This window comes from Taeniopygia guttata, chromosome 3 (genome assembly GCF_048771995.1).
Source record: "Taeniopygia guttata chromosome 3, bTaeGut7.mat, whole genome shotgun sequence".
NCBI classification, from domain to species: Eukaryota; Metazoa; Chordata; class Aves; order Passeriformes; family Estrildidae; genus Taeniopygia; species Taeniopygia guttata.
Window position 1 is genome coordinate 14,711,094 of NC_133027.1, and position 23,691 is coordinate 14,734,784.

The 23,691-nt window shown below is 36.3% G+C and overlaps 1 long non-coding RNA gene across 9 annotated transcripts in view; it reads left to right on the plus strand.

Moving 5' to 3' along the window:
* LOC121469662 (uncharacterized) overlaps window positions 1-23,691 on the plus strand; it is a 160,701-nt gene that overhangs the window by 35,317 nt on the left and 101,693 nt on the right. For 8 of the 9 annotated variants that reach the window (XR_012054844.1, XR_012054843.1, XR_012054846.1 and 5 more), the window contains exons 2-3: window positions 20,414-20,476; window positions 21,113-21,148. This is a non-coding gene — a long non-coding RNA (uncharacterized lncRNA). Of the gene's footprint in view, window positions 1-20,413; window positions 20,477-21,112; window positions 22,693-23,691 lie in introns of those variants that run through there. The other variant, XR_005979767.2, reaches the window with a different exon arrangement.

Sequence of the window (23,691 nt, forward strand, 5' to 3'; positions counted from 1 at the left end):
ACTTGGAAGAGTCATATGAGTAAAACGTGGACAAAATATGTTTCTGATTCATTGAGTCCTATGCCTATTTTTTCATAATCCATTTAACATGAGAGATGCATTTCATTTCCTGTGATCCTAATTTTGCTTTTGCAATCCAGTGTAGGCTCCCTATCCATCTTTTTCCTGAGAGTAAAACAGAATTTGAGGAAAATAGCTCTGTAAAAATTTGAGCTATTTGTGAAAATAGCTCAATATACAGTATGGATATCTCAGTTAATATACCTATGGATACCAAATAAAATTGTGGTTTTCACTCTGAAATTTATTTAAGTGCTGTTGATATAACATTTGGGAATATAGTCAGCAAATTGCTATAGAAACATTTTGTTGGTATAGTTACAACAGTTATAGGCTGCAGAACTCTTTTCACTGAAATGGGAGACCATAAATGACTCTTATGACAGTGATGTGCCACTGCAAATGTGTTATACCCTGGTCAATGGGAATAGAAGGGATTGACTTACAAATCATTGGCAGGGACCTCTTAAAATGCAGTTATGCTTTTTTCTGAGCTTTTTTGCCATTTTATTTCATTCCATCACATGTGATAGAATAAAATGATAACTTTCACATTGATTTATTCCCAACAGACAGCTAATCTAAATTCAGCATGTTTAAATACATCAAACAATGCAAATAAGCAAAGCTTTTCCCTCAAACTTCCCAGAATTAGCAAAAAAATGTTCATGATATCATACAGTTTCTTTCCAGCTCTGAACAAACTGAAATATGGGTGATATCACATATCCAGAATAGCATTAATTCCACTGCAGTTTAGAAATCTGCTGTGTATACTTTGACTTTTTGACACCCAACTTCATCTCCCTTCATACTCAAAGAAAATATTTTAGAAGTTGATCTATTTAGCACATTAGTAAGTCTTTTTCCAGATTAGATGCACAGCACACAGAAATTATTTCTTGGATTACTATGAGAAACTCAGGGAATCTGTACAGAAAAATGAGCTTTTGCTGATAATGTTCCAAATTGCTGTTAAACCTATAGCTATTGTATTAGTAAATTCAACTATTGATTTGCATGAGCAGTGAAATGCCCACATCTAGACAAGTAAATTATTTGAACAGCCATTTCCATGGGTAGGACTGGGGCCAGCTGGCATTACCCAGTTTGTCCTTTGGTAAAAGTGGGAGTCAGCACGAGGCCTGATGGAAGGGCAAGACAACAAATCCAATATTGTTTAATTTACAATTGTGGATGAGATTTATATCTACACTGCATCCCAGTGTATGTATGCCAGTGAGTGAAAGGCATCCATTCTGCTTTCCAAAGGGACTTTATTAGCTGGAGACAATTGCAAATGTGACAATAACAAGTGCACAGTACTAAGTCTCTGGAGTTACAAATAAATTGTAGTATTTCTCTTCTAACAGTCATGCTATCTTCCTCTTCTTAGGATTTGAGTCTTTAAATGTATTTAATGAGCCCTGCTCTTGCAAGTAAATGTTTATTGTTAGGCATACTAAGTGAAATATCTTTGAGGCCATATGTCACCTGTTGCATTGAAAAGACTATTCTATGGCTTCCTTTGGCAGATACTACTCAGATAGGTAGAAGTCCCAGTGTTGCTTTCTTTTATCTCTCTTTGTGTGATAATCTGAGATTAGCAGTAAAGGCACCAGGAAAGTAAATCTCCTTCTAATGCGATTACTTTTCAAGTAAGTGGAGATATAACCGGGAGTGCATTTGATACTTTTCATCTATCAAAACAAAAAGGGAATAAGGTAAAGAAAAGGAGAGATGTGCATGCTAGAACTTTAAATATTTCAGCTATTTGAACAATAACTTCCTAAATCTTATCTTGTATATACGGTGAATACCATTAGGGATCCAGACAATACTGATAGTGGTGCTTCAGATATTTCAGACTCTGAAATGTGCACACTAAATTTAGAAAAGATAGGTAGGTAAAACTCAGTAACTATATATATTTTCCTCTGTATGGCCATATATACTGATATGAGAAAAGATGAAAAGAAGGTAGAGAGTCATATTAAGTGAGACAAAGCCAAATCAGCCAGTCAGGGGTCAAGTTTTTTGTATGAAAGGATAAGAACCAAGCAGAAAGCAGATTAAAAGAGTGATGATAGTAGAGACAGGGAAATGTGCTGCAATTCTGAGTTTTGCAGCTACTAATATTTTAATGCAAAGGTGATAACAGTAAGTAGTTTTCATTCAATTCTTCATATTTTTCCTTTCTAGCTGGATCATTATTATTTATCATCTCTTGCAGTTTCATATTCCTTACCCTTTCTGCCTGTCATATCCCCAGCCCTTCCTTTTTTTAACCTCTTCAACTTGCATCTTCAGATTATGTCATATGTTTCTCTTCCTTCTGGATAATTCTTTTTTAATTTCTTGTAAACTGCCCTCTCAGTTCTCCTGTTGGTGCTTGTCAGTGTGGTCTACATTATGGATATGACCCTAATTCTGAGGGGAATTATGCTAAAAATAGGAAGAAGAATTCATCAGGAAATTTTGGCTATTCATTTCCAAAGAAACTTTTGGAACTACTCTTCCTGTGTCATTAACTTAAACATTAACTCTGCTGATGTGGGTTTCTCTGGAGGAATCAGAATGGAATTGTTTCTGGAAGCCAGAAGTGTGATGAGGACTGATCCAATACATTGCTTGTGGCCTTGTTATAAATATCTCCAAGGGTGGATGTTCTTTTATTCTGGGCAGACTATAATAATATTTGATGACTTTAACCTGGCAAGCCTGAGAGCAGATTTTGACAATTAAGAGCAAGTCATTAATTTTATTGTGTTTTAAGTAGACATGCAAGGAATTTTGCCACCAGACTGACAATACTTGGAACAAATTAGTTCTGTTAATAAGTATTGTTCCATTAGAAGCAGCATTTGCTTGCACCTATAACTTATGAATGTGAGTTAATTGATCCATAAGTTGTCTTGTAATACGAAAGTTAAGTCTCTACAAGAAATTTTATAGTTTGGGCCTCAATCTTAGATTAAAAACTCCCACAAAATAAAACAGAAAAAACCTCCAGCAAATTAAATTAGACAGAAATAAACAGAAAAAAATGGTCAAAATGCCAATTGATTGGTAGAACTATGAAGAGTAAATCAGTCAAATTAAATTCTACCTATTACGTACCTTCTGTACCTTATAATAAGCACTCAAAAGCTAAGGTCTATGAAAGCAAAGGTCATTGCTATAATTTTAACAGCAAAAAGCTTTCAGTTAACGCATGTCTTGGAAATACTGACTACATAAATTTTTTGAAGTTAGAACATTTGTGAAATATATTAAATCAATACAATTTATTCAGAAAAAAATCTTAAATGTACAATCTTACAAAGGTGAAACGTGTTCATGTCACCATTATTCTGTGATAACTCAGTTCTTAATGCATTCAACTGTGAACTGCCTACTGAATGGAAACAATGGCTCATAATGGCAAAATCCATTTTTCAGAACAAGTCAAGAAAAGACAATTTACATGTCACCTCTACTCCACTGCTTGGCATTGTCATTAAAGAAACACTCTCAATCAATATTGCTCATTTGCAAATTAAGTACATGGATATATAGAAGGCATTAACATTTGTCAGACTCGAGCCCTTTCAGTACATTTGGGGGTCTCACATTGTTCTCAAGTATTCAAAACTCTCGTGAAAGCTTTCTGATTAAAAGCCTTTCTCTGATTTCTCAAACTTACAGTTCCAAGACATAGTAGTAGAAAGGTCTTGGATACTACAGAAAATCTTGCTTCATTGACTGAAGCTAGTAAAAAATTAGTTGCAGGTCTAACATATTTGTGGAGTGACTCATACACAAAATTCTAGGCAGCTAGATTGTGCTCCACAGGTATGGGAAGGCTGATCTTGGTGCAATTTAGGTGAAGCCCAGAGGGAGTCTTAGGGCCTATTGGACACCTGGACACAGTACCCAAAACCTACAGGGAGAATTTATTTAAAATATGTGCTACTTAAAAGGCAGATAATTCACCAGCTTGAAATATCATAAAAATTATATATGAGGGACTGCTGTAAGTCCAGGGCTTTCATGGTAATGAAACAATCAGTCCTTCTAATTATGTAAGTAAAAAGAGTGCAATTGTGATTTTATGCTGTTCTTCCTCTGTAAATCCTTTCCAGCATGCATTAATGTGAGGGTAGGTCTGCACTATTGCTCGTGTATTTAACTATACTTATCCATTATCATTATTTAGACAAGGAAGAGAAGCACTGTACCCCAGCCATAACCACGCTGGAAATGAGGTTTTTTGTTTATTTGTTTCTTTGTTTTGTAGTGTGGTTTTAGTTTGCTTTCATTTTCTTCCCCCATCCAACTGACTATACAGAGGACTAAATTTTTAGGTATTCATTTTCTGACTACAAGACTAATACTTACTGAATAAATGCTACTAAACTCTCCTAAGATCAAAAATATAGGATAGCTCCATTCAATCTGTGTGTTTACTAGTAATTAAATCAATATGTCCCTCACCCCAGCTAAATTTTGAATTACTCAAAGTATTTGTTTGGAAGAGTGGTTTAGGCAAAAATCTTGTCAAGAAACATGTAAAAATTTTAACAGTAGATAACTAAGATGCAGTAAGTGATCTGGAGTTCACTAACAAACTTGAGGCTGAAGAGTGGGAAAGGATGCAAAGGTACAACCATTCCCAACACAACTCTTTGACTTCAATGAGTTAAATACATAGGTTAAAAGATGAAGCACCCTAGCAATATTTTTAGTAATGAAGAATAATCTTAGACCCACTTCCTCAGTCAGCAAACCCTAACAAAGTTCAAGTATGTCTAATATGTGGAAACACAATTTATAAAAATCAAATCTGTATGTGACAATAGGAATATTTTATAATGCTGAGATGTACTGAGAAAGTTTGAATTTTTTTGGTTTTTTTTTGTTTGAAGAAACTGCATCCTTCAGGCAGTAGATAAATTTTTCCCTCTGTTTCAAACAAATGTACAATAATCCCAGCGATTCCTTCTTCTATGGCAAATAAAAATTTTCCTGAAGAAATGTGCTAAAAATGTCATTTCTAGCTTTATTTAAGTTACTTTAAAATTATTCTAGAATTTATTAAAAAAAAAATCCCAAATATTTCCGCTTGAGCATCTGCAAAACCCACTGTTTTGTTATAATAGTTCTAAAACTACTGGGGTAGTATTACAAAAAAAATTACACAATAATCGAAGAGATCTTATTCCCAAGAGAGGACTATATTCCTCTGCAACACTTCGGTATTTCATAAGAAGTGGCCAGTTACCCTTAGAAATTGTGTTTCAGAAACAGTGAGTCATGACATGAGATATCTTCTGCCAGAAATGAAGCCCAGCTATGGTTCTCCTGTATCTATTTGCCATAAACACTTCACTCATGGACTCTGTGTGCAAATGGAATGTTTTGTGCTGTTTGCAGAATGTCTCTTTCATCATGTGCCTTTTGGAGAGCCTGGATGTCTGATTGTATCCATTGATCTACGCTAGAGGCTAATTTTAGACATCATGAAATCTAAATTGGAAGCACCTAGAGAGCCTGTTTGGGTCTTGTTTCTATTCCCTGAAATAAATATTCAAATCTTCCCAACATCTCAATAAAAATAATTAAAACACAGTTTAATTCCAAGACATAAATATTATCATAATTCTAACTCAGACATTATTTTCTCTCTTCTACAAGCTTCTATAGTCTGACTTTGAATCATTACTTTAATAGGGGTGGTTTTCAAAGCAGTTTATCATATTTCTTTTGTAAGAAAATGCAAGCTAATACTGATTGAAAAAAGTTCTAGTTTCCTTCTCATGTCATCTTCACTAATGACTGCAATGGCCTATCATTTCCATTTTTCATTTGCAGCTCAGTTATGATTGTGTGAAATCTCTCACTTTTTGGCTCATCAATCCCACAGACTGTGGTGTCTTCCTGGTAATCCCACAAAACCTTGACTCCTTTGCTGCTGGAAGATGTAATTGGCCAGCACTATTTGTCATCTTTGCTGGTGACATAGACAAAGGGATCAAGGGCACCCTCAGCACGTTTCCTGATGACACCAGGCTGTGCAGTCAATGGACTCGAGGGAAGAGATGTAATCCAGCAGGACCTGGACAGGCTTGGGAAGGGGGCCTGTGAGTGGCTTAGGAAGTTCAACAAAGCCAAATGCAAGGTCCCGAACCTGCCTGGGGCAATCCCAATCATAAGTGCAGTCTGGGCTGAGGATGGATTGAGAGCAGTCTGGAGGAAAAGGCCTTGAGGCTGTTGGTGGATGAGGAGTTCATAACTAAGCAATCTGTACTTGCAGACCAGAAAGCCAAACTTACCCTGGGCTTCATCCAGAACCGTGTGGTCAGCAGGGCAAGGAGGCGATTCTCACCTTCTTTTCTGCTCTTGTGAGACTCCACCTGGAGTGCTGCATCCAGCTCTGGGGCTTCCAAAATAGGAAGGACCTGTTAGAACAGGTGAAGGAGAAGCTTAGAGCACCTCTCCTGTGAAGACAGGCTGAGAGAGTTGGGGCTGTTCAGTTTGAAGAAGAGATTTCAGGATTTCTTTTGAGAAGACTTCAGTAAAAAAGAATGCTACAGGAGAACTGGAAAGGGACTTTTTTACAAGAGATTGTAGTGTCAGGAAAAGAGGGAATGGCTTTAAACTAAAAAGGGGTAGGCTTGATTGGATACTAAGAAGACATTATTGACTGTGAGCGTGATGAGTCACTGGAATATGTTGCCTGGAGAGGGGGTGGATGTTCCATCCCTGGAAGTGTTCAAGGCCAGGTTGGATGGGGCTTTGAGCAATCTGGTGTCTTAGAAGGTGTCCCTGCCCATGGCAGGGGGATTGCACCTAAATTATCTGTAAGGTCTCTTCCAACTCACGTCATTCTATGATTCTGTTTTTATGTTATGTGCTCAAGTCCCCTGACAATCTTAAAGGACCTCCACAGGACTCCTATATTTTTTATTTAATGTATTGGGGTATATCTGGACACAGTATCCAAATGTCATCCCATAAGTGTGAATAGAAGGGAAGAATGACCCTCAGCCTGCTGCTTTCATCTCTGCTAACACAGTCCTGTGTGCAGTTTGTCTTTGCTCAAAGGGAACACTTGATTCTAGTTCATCCTCTTTGGCAATACTCCCAGTTCCTTTACTGCAAAATTTAACTACCTTTCTGACCAGTCCTCTTCCATGCATTTACTTCATCACAGGTGCAGTATTCTGCATTTGCCTTTGCTGAGATCATGAGGTTAGTGACAGTCAGTTTTTGCCATATGCAGCCAATCTGTCTGAACAGCATTTTGCCTGCCAGTGTACTGATCACTTTGCACATCATCAGTTTTGTATCCTCTGCAAACTGGGTCATGCGTGAAGTAATTAAATAGTATTATCCCTAGACACTGCCCTTAGGGAGTCCTATTAGCCATCAGTTGCAAGTTAGACTTCTTCCTGATGATCATGACACTTTGAACCCTGTGTTCAGTCATTGTTCAACTCAAATCATAGGTTATCCATCCAGTCCAACTCCCTTTAGTTTCTGTACAAGGACACTCTGGCCAAAAGTATGCTCATGGATGTTGTGACTGGGTCCAAAGCATTGCTGTAGTCAAAGTTAACAATGAAGGCAGAAGTCTGCTTTGCACCATATGTTGTATCTCTTGGTGTGTGAGAAACAATTATTAGCCTTATGTATTTTATCTATTCCAAAATGTCTGAAATCCTCTGAGAGACTTTTATATATATATATATATATATGCTTTCAAACTAGTATATAACCAACTAGTTGATTCACCCCATAAAAGACTAAGAGACTTTAAGACAATTAAGTGAATGGGTTTCTGAGACAGAGCAAATATACTTTTATCTTAAAACCAGAACTACTTATCGTTTAGTGTCTCTGCCAGGATTTCTAGCAGAGGAGGGCAGAGTGGAAAGCACAAGGATGGCTAGTGCAGCTCTGTGTGCTTCAACATAAAAGAGCTTCTAGAACATGTATTTTCAGGAGTGCTGCATGTCCATTGGTACAGAGTGTTGTCAGAACCAAAGTTCTCTGCACATGAACAAGGAAGATTTCAAACTTTTTTTACAACATGGAAATAGCTGGAAGCCACTGATACAAAGAAAGGCAAACTCAGAAACATTAGAATCTGTCTTCAGGATTATAACATTTACATCAAGGAAGTTTTTAAAGATTATGATTCTTAATGGTTTGTTAAAAAGAATTCTTAAAAAATTATAAACATGAACAAGATGCATAAAAACTGCAGAGTAGAGCAGGCAGAAAATCAAGTGTGAAATTGGCAAATTTTTGAGTTACATGGGAAGTCTAGGGCTTTATTGTTAGACACTGTGTGACTAGAACTGAATTGCTGAGGTTATGCTATCTAAACAATGGCAATTTATTATGTTGCAGTAACAGGATCTTTAACCCAGATTTTTAAAATGTGCAAAATTATGATTTAATTGACCCAAGCTAGACAAGGCATGACCAGCAAATTACTTAGACCTGTGTAATAGGAATTTTACTAGGAGTGAAGATTAAAAGGAATGTCTCATTTCCTAAGCAACCTATGGATTTCTTTCCTGCTATGTCTGCACACATCAAAGGGGACAGTTACAGAATATTGTATGACATTTAGGAAGATGAGTTTATTCCTTTTACTTATGTTTACTCTGTTATGTTGTGACACTATTAACTTATAAGCAGCAAGACTAAATAATATCATATGTGAATGGAAAGTTTTGAATTAAAAAGTGGTTGTTATTAACATATATCATCACTGAACAAGGAGATCTCTATAATTTGTGGTAAATTTATTATAGTTACACTGTATTTTGTGCAGACACATTTCCAGCTGAGGAAAGACTCATACCTGAATTATTGGAAAACCACAAAAAAAAAAAAAAAGGAATTAAAAAATTATCTTTAGTTAATCATAGAGTCATAGAATGGTTTGGGTTGAAAGAGACCTTAATGATCATCTCATTCCAATCTCCCTGCCATATACAGGCACACATTCCACTAGACCAGGATATTCAGGGCTCCATCCAGCCTGGCCTTGAACACTGCCAGGGATGGAGTGCCCACAACTTCTCGGGGCAGCCTATTCCAGTGCCTCACCACTCTCGCTAATTACTGTTAAATAATTTTATCTGACTTTTCAGATTTTTTGTCTGTTGTTGCTGTTGCCATGTTGTATAACAGGAAGACCCTATTCAGAGCAATCATGACTTTGGTTTGCACATTTCAGAGGCAAACACTGAGCAATCTTAACTCTTCTATAGTTTTTCTTATAAATCCAGAAACTAGTATATCAGAACAACTTACATGACACCTTTGTAATGTTATGAACCTGATTATGTTTAAAAGCACAAAATTAGTGGTAAGAATCAACTATAGATCCTTGAGTCTACATTTTTGACTCCAGCTGTGTCACAGTTGTAATTAACTTACCATAGTGTATTAATTTACCATAGATTATTAATTTACTATAAAATTTGGTAAATTAATAATCAAATAAGGAATACTAATAGCTGAAACAAAAAAAATAGTGTTTTGTGTGACACTGAAATTTATTCTTAATCATTCTTTGCTTGAATCTCAAAAATGCTTATTCATCTGGGGCAGGTGTTGCAGGTTTGCCCCTTTTTACAGAAAGAAAGAACAGATAATAACTAAACAATGACACCACATAACAATAGCACCCAAAAATATAGTTGTACACTTTTTCAGCAGAAGGATCAATACAGGCTTTTGAAAACATATCATGCCATTGTGCCACACCCATCATTCTCTCCCTTTAGATTACAAGGTTATCAATGAAACTGTCAGTCACAGCAGCACAGTTAATCTTCAGGAGCCAAAGTTGCATTCCAGAGCTGTCCAAAAACCCAAGAAACTGCCAGCAAAGAAAGGAAAATGACTGTTAGTCTAAATGCCATCAGGCTAAAGTGGCAGACCTTGATCCATGCTCGTAGGTATCTCTGGCAGACTTCCTACCTTCACCATAGAAAGCAGATTTCGCTCAAATTTCCATCAATAAAAATTGTGGATAACATTGTTAAAGTTAGGAGTTTTTAGAATATTAAATGCATAGATAATTTTATTATCTCCTCAGTTATCTCTGTGATGAAAATTATTACAAATTTAATTTGAAAAGGAAAATGTAAGATTATACATCTCATGCAATAGGGCCTTTAAAAGTGATTTCTACCTGTACCGTACTTTTCAGTTTGTATTCAAGCATCAGGCTTCATTTGAGAGGCTGGTTATTCATAGAAAGGCCTTCATAATTCATCGCTGATATGCGATTAGTTTCTGAAGTTTAGTTCTCTATCTATATCTAAAGAACTGAAAAGGCCTGGTAAGGACTTAGATGTTACTTGAAGTCTGGAAATTTAGTTATAGCACTAACTAACTAAAATTTAAATTATAGTAAACTGTGAGTAAAAGGTGTTATAGCCATGCTTGAAAAAGCTACTTTTTTCTTTCTCTTTAGCTGTGACTGTTTTGGTGCTCACAATCTGTGAGTGTTGACAACATAGGAATAAATTCTGCATCTACTTTGACTGTGGAGTTTTATTTTTTTAGTGGAAATCAATGGCTTTTGCCTTATAACACAGAAAGAAATCTCAACAGCATTTATGGTAGCTTAAGCACGTAATTTCTGTTACTGTTAAGGGAACTTTACATCTAATCTACCCTGCACACCTCTAAAAAGTTTCTTCAGTACATCCTCTCTTTTTTCTGGAGGTGCCATTTGTTATATTGCTTGTTACAGGGATTTGCTACGCAATTTTACTTTTTTTGTTACAAGCAACAGGCATTGACATTTCTCTACCTAATTCATGTCACCATTATAAATAGTTACATTTGGAGCTATTACATGAACGTACTATTTATACAAGAGAAGATGGGGAATCAAAGCCAATATTTTACTGTGAAGGATGCAAAACCAGAAGAACATTTTTCTCCTAAACAGATGGGATCAATCAGTATAGGTTAATGTGTATTTTCAGTAATGCCTGTCCTTATTTTACCCTGTGGAACCTACTTTTAGCTGGTTTTAACAACATGAGCTGCATTTTGAGGACACCTGAAAAGTAGACAGACAGCCTTATAGAAGCCAGATATTCCTTGTTTCTAGGTTATAAGGTTATTAGGCATCCATGGATTTACAACTTTTCCTCATACAGTTCTTAAATTTCAAAGCCTGTAATTAAAAATTTCTGCTCTTTCATTTGCATAATGACTTTTCACTGCAACTTTACTGGTAGATCACCAATTTAAAAATATCTTTGGCCATTCCTAACAGATTGTTCTTTCAATCTGATGGAGCAATAAAATGATTTTCCAGCTTGACTTCAGTTTTGAGGAAATGAGCTGAAGTTCCCAAAGAGTATGCTCAGTAAAAATCACCTCAATTGACACCACGGTATGTTGGCAGCCTTCCTTAGAGAGGCCAAGCACCTGAGTCAGATTCTCACTCTGAAGAGAATGACTCTAAAAAATAGCATTATGTACTGTGGGATACTTCTAAAGCTCTCCTTTTTTTTCCTATAAATTCATTCACCCCCATTAAAAATTCATTACAGTACATACTAAGGGATTATTCCTTCAGAAAGAAAAAGCACTGGCTTTTTAGATGCAAGTATAGTTATTATAAGGGCAAGAAACTGTTTTATATTCAAAAGGTATTTTCAGTCACATACTGAGTTTAATCTAACTTAGGTAGCTAAGCATTAGCTGTTACAGTTCAAACTAATTACCTTAGGCTCATAAATATGTGTGTTGAATCATCCTGGGGAATTAATACTGACCAAAACAAATTTTTAGGTGCCTGTATTAGATTTTAAAAATCCTATGCAGTTTGTTTAGACTGCTAAGGGCTGATCATAGATCAGTTCCCCAGTGTCCCAAAGCACTGGGGCATAGGACAAACCTAGCACTGATACCATTTAGATAAATTTGCATGCCTGACATGACATGACTGGGCAGAGTGTTAATGCATTCTGTCTCTCAGGTGTCTTGCTACCCTGTAGGCATATTCCTGCACTCCTAACACATTTACTTTGGGACCAGAATCTGGATTGCATTATTCTGGTTTGGGTGGTAGGTAGAGTTAGTTCTATTGAAAAAGCTGTATAATTTGGTCTCATCTGGGCAGTGAACTAGGTGTAAAGGCACATTTGTTTGAGCATACAGACAGTGATAAACATATCCAGCTTTTATGTGAACACACATGAGGGAGCCCACCTAAGACTGCATTGAATGTTCTCATTACAATTTTCCTTTACTGCTTGGATCCAGAACTTTCTTTCAACTATTTCAGTGAAAGCTTTCTATACTGATGAAAGCATATTCTTGCCCATGTCAGGAGAGAGTTTTTCAGGAGATTAGGGATTGAGTTCTTGTATATCCAGCTTGAAAATAACATTTGCAGCCAAGCATTTCAAATTGATTTGGCTGTTTCACTATTTCCATGTTTTTATATACTAACATTTGTAAGCAATGAAAATAATTTTTTTTTTTTTTTTTTTTGCCATGCTTCTTTTTCTTCAGGACATGAAATCATGAAATATAATGTGTTTGTTCTGTTTTGTTTTAAAAATAAATCTCTTCCCCATCCCCCCAAGCCAGCAAAGAACCAGAGTATCAGAGTAACGAAAACACAGTTTTGCCCTTGTCCTCAAAATATCATCCAGGCCCCTGGCTGAAAGTTATATCATCTGTGTTGAATGCATGGAGATTATCAGACTGGTCAGTCTGTCTGTGTAGAATATTAGTGGTAGGAATATTAGTGGTAGGTACTTTCTCCATACACCTAGGTCCTCATAGGAAGACATTCCAAACTGTGAGAGAGTTCTTTTATATAATGAATTATTTTAAGGACCTTTAGGCACATTTAGTATCTTTCCTTACTTCCCTGAACTTTTTGTTTTCCTCTTTTATCCTGAACAAGACTTTTGACTGTGTTTCCATGCCGCTTTAGCCCTCCAAAGCTCAATAACTACTGCTCAAATCTAAAGTTTAGCTCCTCATTCCTAAAGTCTGTCCCATCTTCATTGCTTCCTAACATTTCAGGATCTCCCTCATCAAATCAAATCCTGTTTTTCTTCTGTTCCCACAGGTGCTCCTCAGTTTCAGGTCCCCCAAAGAACTGTTGGCCTCTCACTACAAATTTTTAACCTTGACTTCAGCTATTAGTGAAAATTGTTCACGTGGAGACTGAGCTTTTCTGTTCTTCCCTGACAGCCAGTTGGGAGATTAGAAGCAAATAACGACAGCAATGGCTCAGCAGAATCAACATTTTCCCTTCCATAAGAGGCAGATCTCATCCTTTCTACCTCCTTCACCATCCCCACATCATAGTTTGGTTTCCTCTCTTTGCTTTGCTGCACAGATGATTGGAGCATCATTAGCCATATCAGCTACAATAGCATCATCTGCAGATCTTAGCCAGGGTAGAACTGCAGTAATATTCATGTAATGCAAGAACTGAGTTGCTTATGCTCCTTATTTGATTGCTGCAATAATCCCTACCCTGCTTTATACTTTGGCAGACTAACACTCTTGAAATTATTTCCCAGATGTAGTACAGGGACTTATTGCAGGATAAATACACAGCTGAAATGCATCCAGATTGATAGGGAGGAGGCTAAGAGGCCTTTACAGAATGGACATAACCAAGTTGTGATAGCTGGGGACAAAATAGGAGGGCCTGGTGTTTTCTTTAGTAGTACAGAAATAGTAAAAAATTTTACCTTCCCTGTTCTAACTCTCTTATAAAATCACTGCAGTGATATATTTGCACTTATATGTGCAGTGTCAAACTGTTCTGTGGATGTACACCAATGTGGTTCTGCTGATGTCCAGGGGATCTCTGCCAGTGCCAAAGCTGTAAGTTACAGGACTTGTAGAGTTGTTCACCATTCAGTGTTTGTCTGAAGCCTGGGTCCATGTGACTGTGTCAGAATCTCAGTTTTCATTAATAAATTAATAGGTTGCCATAAAAAACTTGAAAATGTGGCCCTTGAGCTCTTAGAACACAGTGTCTAGACTATACAAATAAGAAAAAAAAAGAACACTTCCAATAATAACAAAAAGTGTTTCATAAGTAATTTTGATTTTTTTCATGAATTAAAATATTAGTAAATATTTGTAACATCAAAATTGACTGTATTTCTGCCATGTGTTTTAACTTGCCATTCAAGCACAGCTCCAAAGTACAGCTGACTCAAGCAACATATTGGCATGTTTGTTCTTCTGGAGTTAAGATTAGATTGTTTTCTGTACTTCAGCTGCCCAATATAGTAATTGGACCACCCTGCTCAATTGTGTTTACACTAAAACAATTTGTTCTGCTAGGAAATCCCACATTACCCACTCTTGCAGGCAACAGGGCTTTGGAAAAGAACAATTTTTTCTGTTGGGTGTGGTTTGATATTTACTTTGTTGCACTTTTTCACTTCTGTCACTTTCAGAGCATACGGTAACATTTTGGTTTTAATTTTATTTTTTCTTCTCAAGTGTTTGTTTGTTTGTTTGTTTGTTTGGGTTTTTGGTGGTGTGTTTTTTTTTTTTTTTTGTGACAATGACTGGCATTTCTGAGCTGAAGTCTGACTATTTAGGATGATTTCAGGCATAGGAAGTCTATACATTGTCATCTTAGTCCTTTCTCTTTCCCCTTTCTTTTCATCCATAATCAGCAGGTTCTCAGGGGTGCATCTGGATACAAAAACCAGGTTTTACCAACAACAAGTCCATGTGAAGTCAAAGGAAGCTTGATTCAGACAGGATCCAGTGCACATCTGCTAGCATAGATGGCTTACAGCATTGTCACTCATTCTGTCAGGCTAGTATCCCAGTGTTATACTAGCAGATCTTGTGTGTTTATAGAAAAAAAATGTTTGCATTGCTTAAATTAATTTTAATATCACATGTTAATAAGGACCTTTTAATAAGTAGCTATAGAAATAAAACAAAAATGCTCTAAGGGGCTTTATATTTGAGTGAAAATTGTTTCTCTTTAAGGAAGATATATAAGACTCTTAGGTTTTGCTCACCTGTAAATATAAATGTAGATTACATCAGATAAACCAGATAATTTTCAAATATGTAGGACAATACTGAATCTTTGCATGCCTTTGAGGTAAGTGCATGAGGGATAGAAAGGCCTATGCACTTCGTGTTTCTAACTGGTGAGAATTATGCTTTGGCTCTTTTTCCACCTGTGGGAAACAGAATCTATTTATCTCTGAAAATACTGTTTAAGACAATTTTTAAAACAGACAGGAGGAGAGCTAAAATGTTGTCTAAGATGAGTAGGGGGAAGTGAACTCTGGACCTGCCTAAATCTAACAAGGTTTCAGTAATCTTCTAAATTCTTGCTGTGCAAAGATTAGAAACAGAGTCTACATAACTATTTAGATTTCATTTTTAGATGTCTTGTTTGGTGTCTCAATATATTCATCCTACCTCTCTCAGTTTCTTTTGCAGAATATCCTGAGATTATATACATGTGTGCTGTATCTGTCTGGGACTGACTCAAGCATCTACACAACTATCTTCAAAGCAATCTTATACTCCTTTTCCACAGATAGCAATGTAAAGAAATTGTGACCAGATTAAGAAAATACTGTGATTCCTCTTAGTTTGCACTTATTTCCCTTATGCAATATACTCCAATTTTCTGGGATATTGCATCTTCTAAATGGGTCTCATGCTACTGACTGAGATCTCTCAGCCAAGCAAGACAGAAGGATGATTTCCCATGCTTTCCTGAGTGTTTCTTGGAAATGTGCATTCTACTCTTTGTTTAGCAGAACCAAAATATATTCATGGTGATAACAGTCCCAGTGAAATATGGGTGAGGACATCCCAAGTGCAGCACCATTGATTCACTGTCTCTCATTTGTTTATAAAGGAATAATGCCCTTCCGATATGATCAGCTTGGATAGAGGTCAAAATAATGTGGATGGTAACACAGGCAATAATGATAATTGTACAATTATTTATGATAATTTTACAATTTGTGGGTGCCTAAGAGAAGAATTTAAGCCATCATTATCAGATTCTCTCACCAGATGGTTTAGAACACCTACTTTCCCTGAAATGGAAAGAGTTAGGCCCAGAGAAATATATCAGAACAAACTTAGAATAGCTACTGCTGGCATCTAGCACAGCTGGAAATAACTTACGCTTCCCAGGCAGCAGTGCAGAGCTAAGTTGAAACGAGCTAACTGTGCTCTTTGCAGCACAGGAGCTCGTTTTCCACGTTAAGAGGTGCTCCATGTTGCCAAGGCCAGACAGTTCTGGCCTGGTTCTTTTGAAGTAAGCTCTCTGTTCTCATGAGGGGCATTCCTGGGAGAACCCGAGTCCAAGCAAGAGAATCCAGTGACATATTTGTTAACTACAAACATATGGATCAGAAGTATTTCCTTCTGTTGCTAAACAGTGCCTCAGCCAGAAGTGCTCAGATCTATTGGGAAAATATAAAACCCTTTGGCCATGCAGCAGCTTAGCTTGTGCTCTCAGACTTCAGCAAATGTGATTCATGCTTCCCTGTGTCCATACATAAAATACTGTTCAGGCCTGTGTCTGGTACTTGATATCTGCTCTTCAGGGAAAACTCGGGTAGTACTCAGATTAAACTTCTGGAATTCCACCGAGTGTGGAATTTAGCATGGAATCTAAACCTGAATAGGAGCATTTCCAAATCCTGCTCTGTTCACATGAAAGGCAGTCATATAATCAATATCTTTGTTTTTGTAAAGACAGCATGTCAAACTGCTTGAAAATACCCTCCTTGTCACCCATCCTTCCCTCCCGATTCCTGAAATAACAGTGAATGAATGTTCTTGAAAGCAGTACAATTTCACACCAACTGAATCCCTATTTTCTGAATATCTTCTGTGATAATTTTTGAATAGCTTGTTACTTTAAAATACTTTGTAAACATTTGTGTGAGTTTGATCCCCTCTACTTCTACAAGGCTGTCAAGGAGACCTGACAGTGACCTAATGTAGTGTTAGAATGGGGAAAAGGAATTGTTAGCAGTACAATATCCTTTGCTGTCTGTCTGGGCTGAACACTCTGTAAGAGACAAGATTGAAGAAGAGCCCTACAAGGAGCTCAGGGTGTGATTTTACTCTTTGAAGGTAGGACAATCAACAACTGCCACTTCCTTGTAATCCTGAAACACAGAGAGAGGCTACTAAAACTGTACATTTCTTGTAAAAGGACTAAAGTTCAGCTTTTAAAATTACCAGGGGGAATTAGTCCCATATAGATTATTTGCAATACTTTTAACTTCAAGCTGTAACCATGAAGCAATTAACAGAGTTTTCCTTGCCAATGGCTTTCTAGAAAAGAAAAGCAATTATAAAAGCAAAGAAAAGAAAGGGGAAAAGAAGGTTTCTGTTTCTTCTATGGAAGAGCATAAGAGATAGAATTGTTTCCTGTCCTCCTTTACAGTCCCTACTAGCTTGACTTTACCTCTGACAGGTATACCAGAAGTCTGTTAAATGATCTTGCTGTGATGATCTTGCAACTTTTTAGAAAACAAAAGAGATTTTTATTTTTTTTGTGATTATGCTATCATATCAGACAGGCAAAATAGTTCTGAATAATTGCTACATAGTCTTCTAATATTAAAATTTTGTTTATTTATGTGTTCATACATTTACTACAATTCTTGCTAAGGTTTTTTTGTTTGTTTGCTTATAAGAAAATTATTTTACTTAGACTCAGGCCTTTGTTAGCAACCCAGCATTCTTGTCTTCTTGCAATTTTGTGTCAATAAGTTCAGAAGAGAGCAATGAAAGGAATGATTGCTCGGCTGATTGTTGCACTGCAGCTCACGTACACTGAAGCGTGAATAATTTAAACTGTGCTGGCTTGTCAGTATTGGATTTGTATGTGGTGTGAAGAGAGCACAGAGGGAGGTGTCAGATAAATCACACAGTAGAAAAGAAGCAAAAAAAAAAAAAAAAATCCCAAAATATTGGATCAAAGGTTAAGAGAAAAAATGTACTATTGTGCATACAGTGCAAAGAAAGACAAGAGGGTAAATCCCTTCCTTCTTGTCAAGGAACTGTTTTGGATACTCAGTAACTTTAAAACAAATTGAATCAGCCTACAGCACTGTTCAGATCTTCTGGGACAAAAACGCTTTCTGAATTCAGTGGGAGTGAAACTATTTTGAAGGGTGCCTTTCAAAGTCATTACTTTCTTTTCTTCTGAAATCATTGCTTTATATAGTAACTGTTTAATAGAACATGGGAACAGGGAGAAAAAAACAAACAGCTGAGCATTAGGAAAATAACACACTCAGGGTTGAAGGTCAGTAATCGTCCGTTGTTATGATTAAAGATTGAGAAGAAAAAATATCTGTTACATGCCCATTTCTCACATTCTCCATTGCAAAATAAGCTGCAAATCTTCCACTTACAGAAGAATCAGGTGCAGTAAAAGGATTTTACTGATATTTTTATTTGAAGCGCAGGGAACCCATAAATAATGTTGTTCTGTGGAGCCAGCCAGCCATTTTCTACCCCCTGTCATGAGCAGCTTGCCTGTGTGAAAGCACAGTGACTGAAACCAATGTGCACATTTTACTACCAGGACAAGGGATCAGCAGTGTCCCACAGAGTCATTCTGAGGGTTTCTCTGTGTACTGCAGGTAGCACAACTGAAAATAAACCCCCCACCCCAAACAGCAGTTTTAAGTAGCCCAAGATGTTGATTTGCTCATCAAGAGTTTTGGCTGTTACACTTTACCTTGCTTACCCATCTGTTTAGCTCTGTTTTGACAAAGCCTGACATGGCCTTTGCTCCACGCCTCAGACTCAAAATAGAGACCACAACCCTGTCTTTGCCACGTTCTATCAAAGGGTTTCAATGATTTCCAGTCCTCTTTATCTCAAGCATCTGATTAACATCAATGAGGGGTCAGACCAGATTTGTGGGTTTCGCTATGCACTGGACATGACATCGTACCAAAATAAAATACGGTGAGGTACAAAAGGAAGGTCTGTCTAGCAATCACTGTAAGTGCTGTTTTTTTCCCAGTGGAAGAAACATTGTTATACTGCTGTACAACTGATAAAAAAATATTTGGGGATTAGGAAAAAAACTCCAACAAACAAAACCACAAACATGTTCCCTCATGGCTGATACTGAGTTCTGCCTCCTTAAAATAAAATTGTGTATCTTAAATAAACATGAATGAGGAGGATGGGTTCAGAATTTCAAAATCTCAAGGTGTTATGAAAGCAGGAAAAGACACCATTACATTTTCAATGCAGAATCACAAAATAATGGTACCAAGGCCCCCTGTTAAAAAGGTACAAAAAGCATGTGATGAGGTAATATTTAAATGAAAGTATTTTCAGATAAATTTTCCCTCTTATCATCTGTGCGAGACTGGAAGAAATGATTACTAGCTCAAAGCAACCAAAGAATGTGTGTGTTGGAGTGGGCAGGGCAAGATCCATGCCAAGGGAGTGTGCACTGCTCCACATCCCACAGGAGGCCAGAGCAGATAAAAAACACTGCATAGACACTCACGTGGTCATATCACTATTGTACTTGATTTTGTGGCAGCAGACACCCTGGATTCAAGGCTGTAGGCATATCTTGCTTTTCTCTCTCTTTTCCTCTCTTTCTCTCTTTTTGTTCTTGTAATCTCCTCTTGAAATCTGGGTAGTTTAAGGTTGGATAGGTTAGAGTTTGCTAGTCAATGCTTTGCAAAATTCTTTATCTCAGTTGAGGATTTGCTTTAAATTTTGCTAAGCTGCTGATGTTCTAAAGCTTGTCAGTAAAGTCTGAGCTCTTTTAAACTCATGAGAACTTTTGTTGAGTTTTCCTTTGCACTGCCTCAAGGAAAGGTAGTAGCTTAAGCCCCTTTTAAATAAATTTGCCAAGCAAGGACCAGGGCTTTACACCATCTTATACCAGGTATATTTGGGAAGAAGGGCAATTTTTGACTCCCTACAATTCATACCAATGCAATTCTCAGCATTTTAAGAAATTACTAAGACTTGCCCTTAGAATCAAGGTGCCACTGTACCAAGAATACACTTTAACTATACTCTTTCCTTTTTCAGTTTTGAAAAGTACAGGAAAAAGGAGTTATTAATATTTATTCATAGATATATTTATATGAATCAGAGCAGTTCCAGAGTTTTTCTCCAGTTCTGAGTTCAGCTGGCAGAATTTGACTACATCCATTCTATGAAATTATCTTAGTCTGTAACTAGCATATTTCTGCTAACTTCTGAAATATGCATAGAATCTTTTCTTAGGAAGTAATTGGCCCAGGCCAAAAATCATACTAACGAATTCTCTGAAATTTTATCATTACAGGCATTTAAATTTCATTCCACTAACCTTCTCCCAGTCTGACATTGATGAACATACTGATAACTGGTAAGTCCAGTGCATAAAATTGTGTATAAGATTTATACTTCAGGTACTGGAGAGAGAGAGAGATCTCCCTTCTTCAGGTTGCAGCAGTCACTAAAACTAGACCACAGGACCTGTGATACCTGTCACATAGATCAATTGATTATAGGTTTTTGATTTGAAAACAAAAGGAAACTTGTTAAAATTGTGCAGTTTTAATTATGTTAGTGTTAGGATGTTAGGATAACACAGAGCTGTAGAACTAAGTACTGGTTAAATAGTTCTGGGCCAAATTTGATTTTTAAATATACATATCAAAGAACAAAATTATGATATGAAATTGAATTTAATTTTTTTAATGTTCCACTTCTCTAAACCTTTATGGAAGAAAAGCCCATAGTGACCATTTTGGTGACCATTTTGGAGAAAGATAATATCCTCTCAATTTTAGTAGGAATTTTAATAGGACTAAATAGTTCCCATTTCTTCATGATGCTGATGGTCACTATCTTTCCTGAAAGCTGCTAAAGCTGACTAATTTTGGTAAATGGGATATGAGAAACATTTGAAAGAAGCAATTGTTTCTGAATTTCTGTGAAACCAGGAGAACAATATTATGTAGAATGCTAAATATTTACTTCCCAACTTTTTCATTTACAGGAAATCTAACAAACTGAATCTAAACAGAAAAGGCAAGTAAGTATACAAATGTGTCTACATGGTTACACTGAAATAAGGCTTCTGGAGACACATGCATTCTGTCAAGGTAATGGTAAGGGGAACCCAGAATATTTACCCACTTACACATTCCCCTCCAATGAAAAAAGAAATTTTAAACACATCTGGTTAGCTGAAAAGCTCTATCTTTTCATGGCATCCAAAAAAAATATCACATAGGCAGAACATAAAATTAGTATCTTGCAGCATTTTTATTACTTTTACATGTTTAAATTTTATGCTAATATGTTAATATACTAAACTGTACAAATGCAGTTAAACCCACTGTTTTGGAATTAAACTACGAAGGTTAAAATATGGTTTAAATCCTTTATGGTTTAAAAAGGATTCTATAGTCTTTATGGTTTATATTCAAGACCTTCTTCTGTAACACCGCATTACTTTGGTGTTATGGTAGAATTCCTTTTCAGCCTTAACTTTTGCTTGCAAGTATACCTGTATGATAGTATTTACATGGGATATTTTTCTTCACAGCAGATGAAGGCAAAGCTTGCACAAAGTAAATACAGAAGAAATTGGTTTCCTTGTTGTCCTTAGATTTAGTGCTTAGTTACAGGTTTTAGTTATATGATCAGTCTGTATCTGAATTTAGCATCCCCTTAATGGTCTGGCTTTTTTCTCCTTCAATTCATATGCTATGAAAATCTAGCTGTATTTATCATTAAGAAGAATGTGCAACACATTAGCATAAAGTAAAGAAAGAAAAAAAATTTTCTTTTGTGCCCAGGCAAATCAGGCTACAAGACAGATTGGAGAAGGGGATACCAGAGAAAAACATATGCCTTAAGACTGAAAAATGGTCATTAACAACTAATTTTTCTCTGCTGTCTTTGATGTAGTGTTTCATAAATTTAGTACATGCTTTTAGCAAAACCATGTATTCAATACATATACTCAGACCCTTAGAGTCTTTTCACTGATCTCACTGAGATTTTGGTTTCTACACAATGAGTGCAGCAAGGGATTGAACTAATTCTATGTTAGATAACCCCCATTATTCCTCTGAAATAAATGGAATGCCATGTACTTACATCAGTTTATAAAATATTTGGGTAATTTTTTATGCATGGTCTTTGCATCTTCAGTGTCAGTATAATCATTATTTCCATGCAGCTGATAATGGTAGAAAAGAGGAGAAGAAATAAGAGAAAACTGTTCAATGAACTTTTTTTTTGTCTAAAAAAGAGAAAAATGAGTATTTTTGCACTAAGAATAACTAAGAAATCAAAGCCGCTTTTACTGCACCCACTTTACTGTATTGACCATCCCCAAGGAGATTTGAATGTCTGTAGTGCTGTAATAATGCTTATTTTTTCAAATTTTTAGCCCTTCTAGTACTCTAACAGCAGTAATTTCTCTGACTAGCAAAACATTTAAAAGGGAAAAGAGTCACATTCTACTTGAGCAGGCATTTTCACTGCAGTTTCATCCCAAATCAGCTCTATGCAAATAAAAACATTGAGGCATTGGGGCCAAAGCAATACCCAGTGTCCCACAAAAACAGTTGAGGCACAAAGGGATTATGGTTGGAAGAGAACAAGAGGAGCTTAAAAACATCTGATGTGAGATGAAATTTATTTTTAGGAATGTAAATTCATATAAGATAGTAACTTCTGTCTTTCACAGAAGACAGCAGCAAAAATTAGGAAGTAAAAACTTTTCCAGTACATTATAAAATAATTTTAAAATGGATTCACTGCATTTTATTATTCCATTAGACATGTGAGTTGGTATTGATTGGGGATTTGTGGATGCAGCTGTAGTCACAAGGCTGGACCATAAGTGCATATGCTTAAACTTAAATCTTCAGACAAACTGAAAATTCATAGTGAATTTTCTTGTCTTTTTTTTTTTTTTTTTTTTTTTTAATATTTTCCTTGTAGTTTAAAATAAAACTCAGTTTTTCTTTTCTGTACTTTCTGGCTCAAGGGATTATAAAACCACTCTGTACCTGAAATCCATTTTAACACTAAACAAGTGTGGAGGCAGGAGAAAAAAGTGACAGTTTTTATCCTGTCTTGTGTGCCATTTGGGATGTCAATAACAATTTAATATCACAGTTAGGATGGAAGCTGTGTGGGCTTTCTACCAGCAGTACTTAGGACTCATCAGTGAACTGATCTTAGCATCTATAATTCCAGAAATAGGCAAATAAGCTTACCTTGAACTTACTTGTCACACAAAAAAGTGGGTTTCACCATACCCCCAGTTTACCTGTATTGTTATGTTTAGTTGTCTGCCACAACATATATCTTCTTCTTAAGTAGCCAGTTATCCACCCTGCAATTAAGATATTAAAATACGTACTTTTAATAAATTGTCTAAAGGTTAATGTTGATTTTACAATACATAACCTCTGTTTCCATATTAAAAAAAGTATTTTATTCGGTTACTACTATGCTCATTTAGCAATTTCCATTTAACTTTCAATATACTTATTTTTTGACATGCATGACCATAGCTTGTGGGCAGTTGAGCATTTCCAATTGTAACTGAACCAT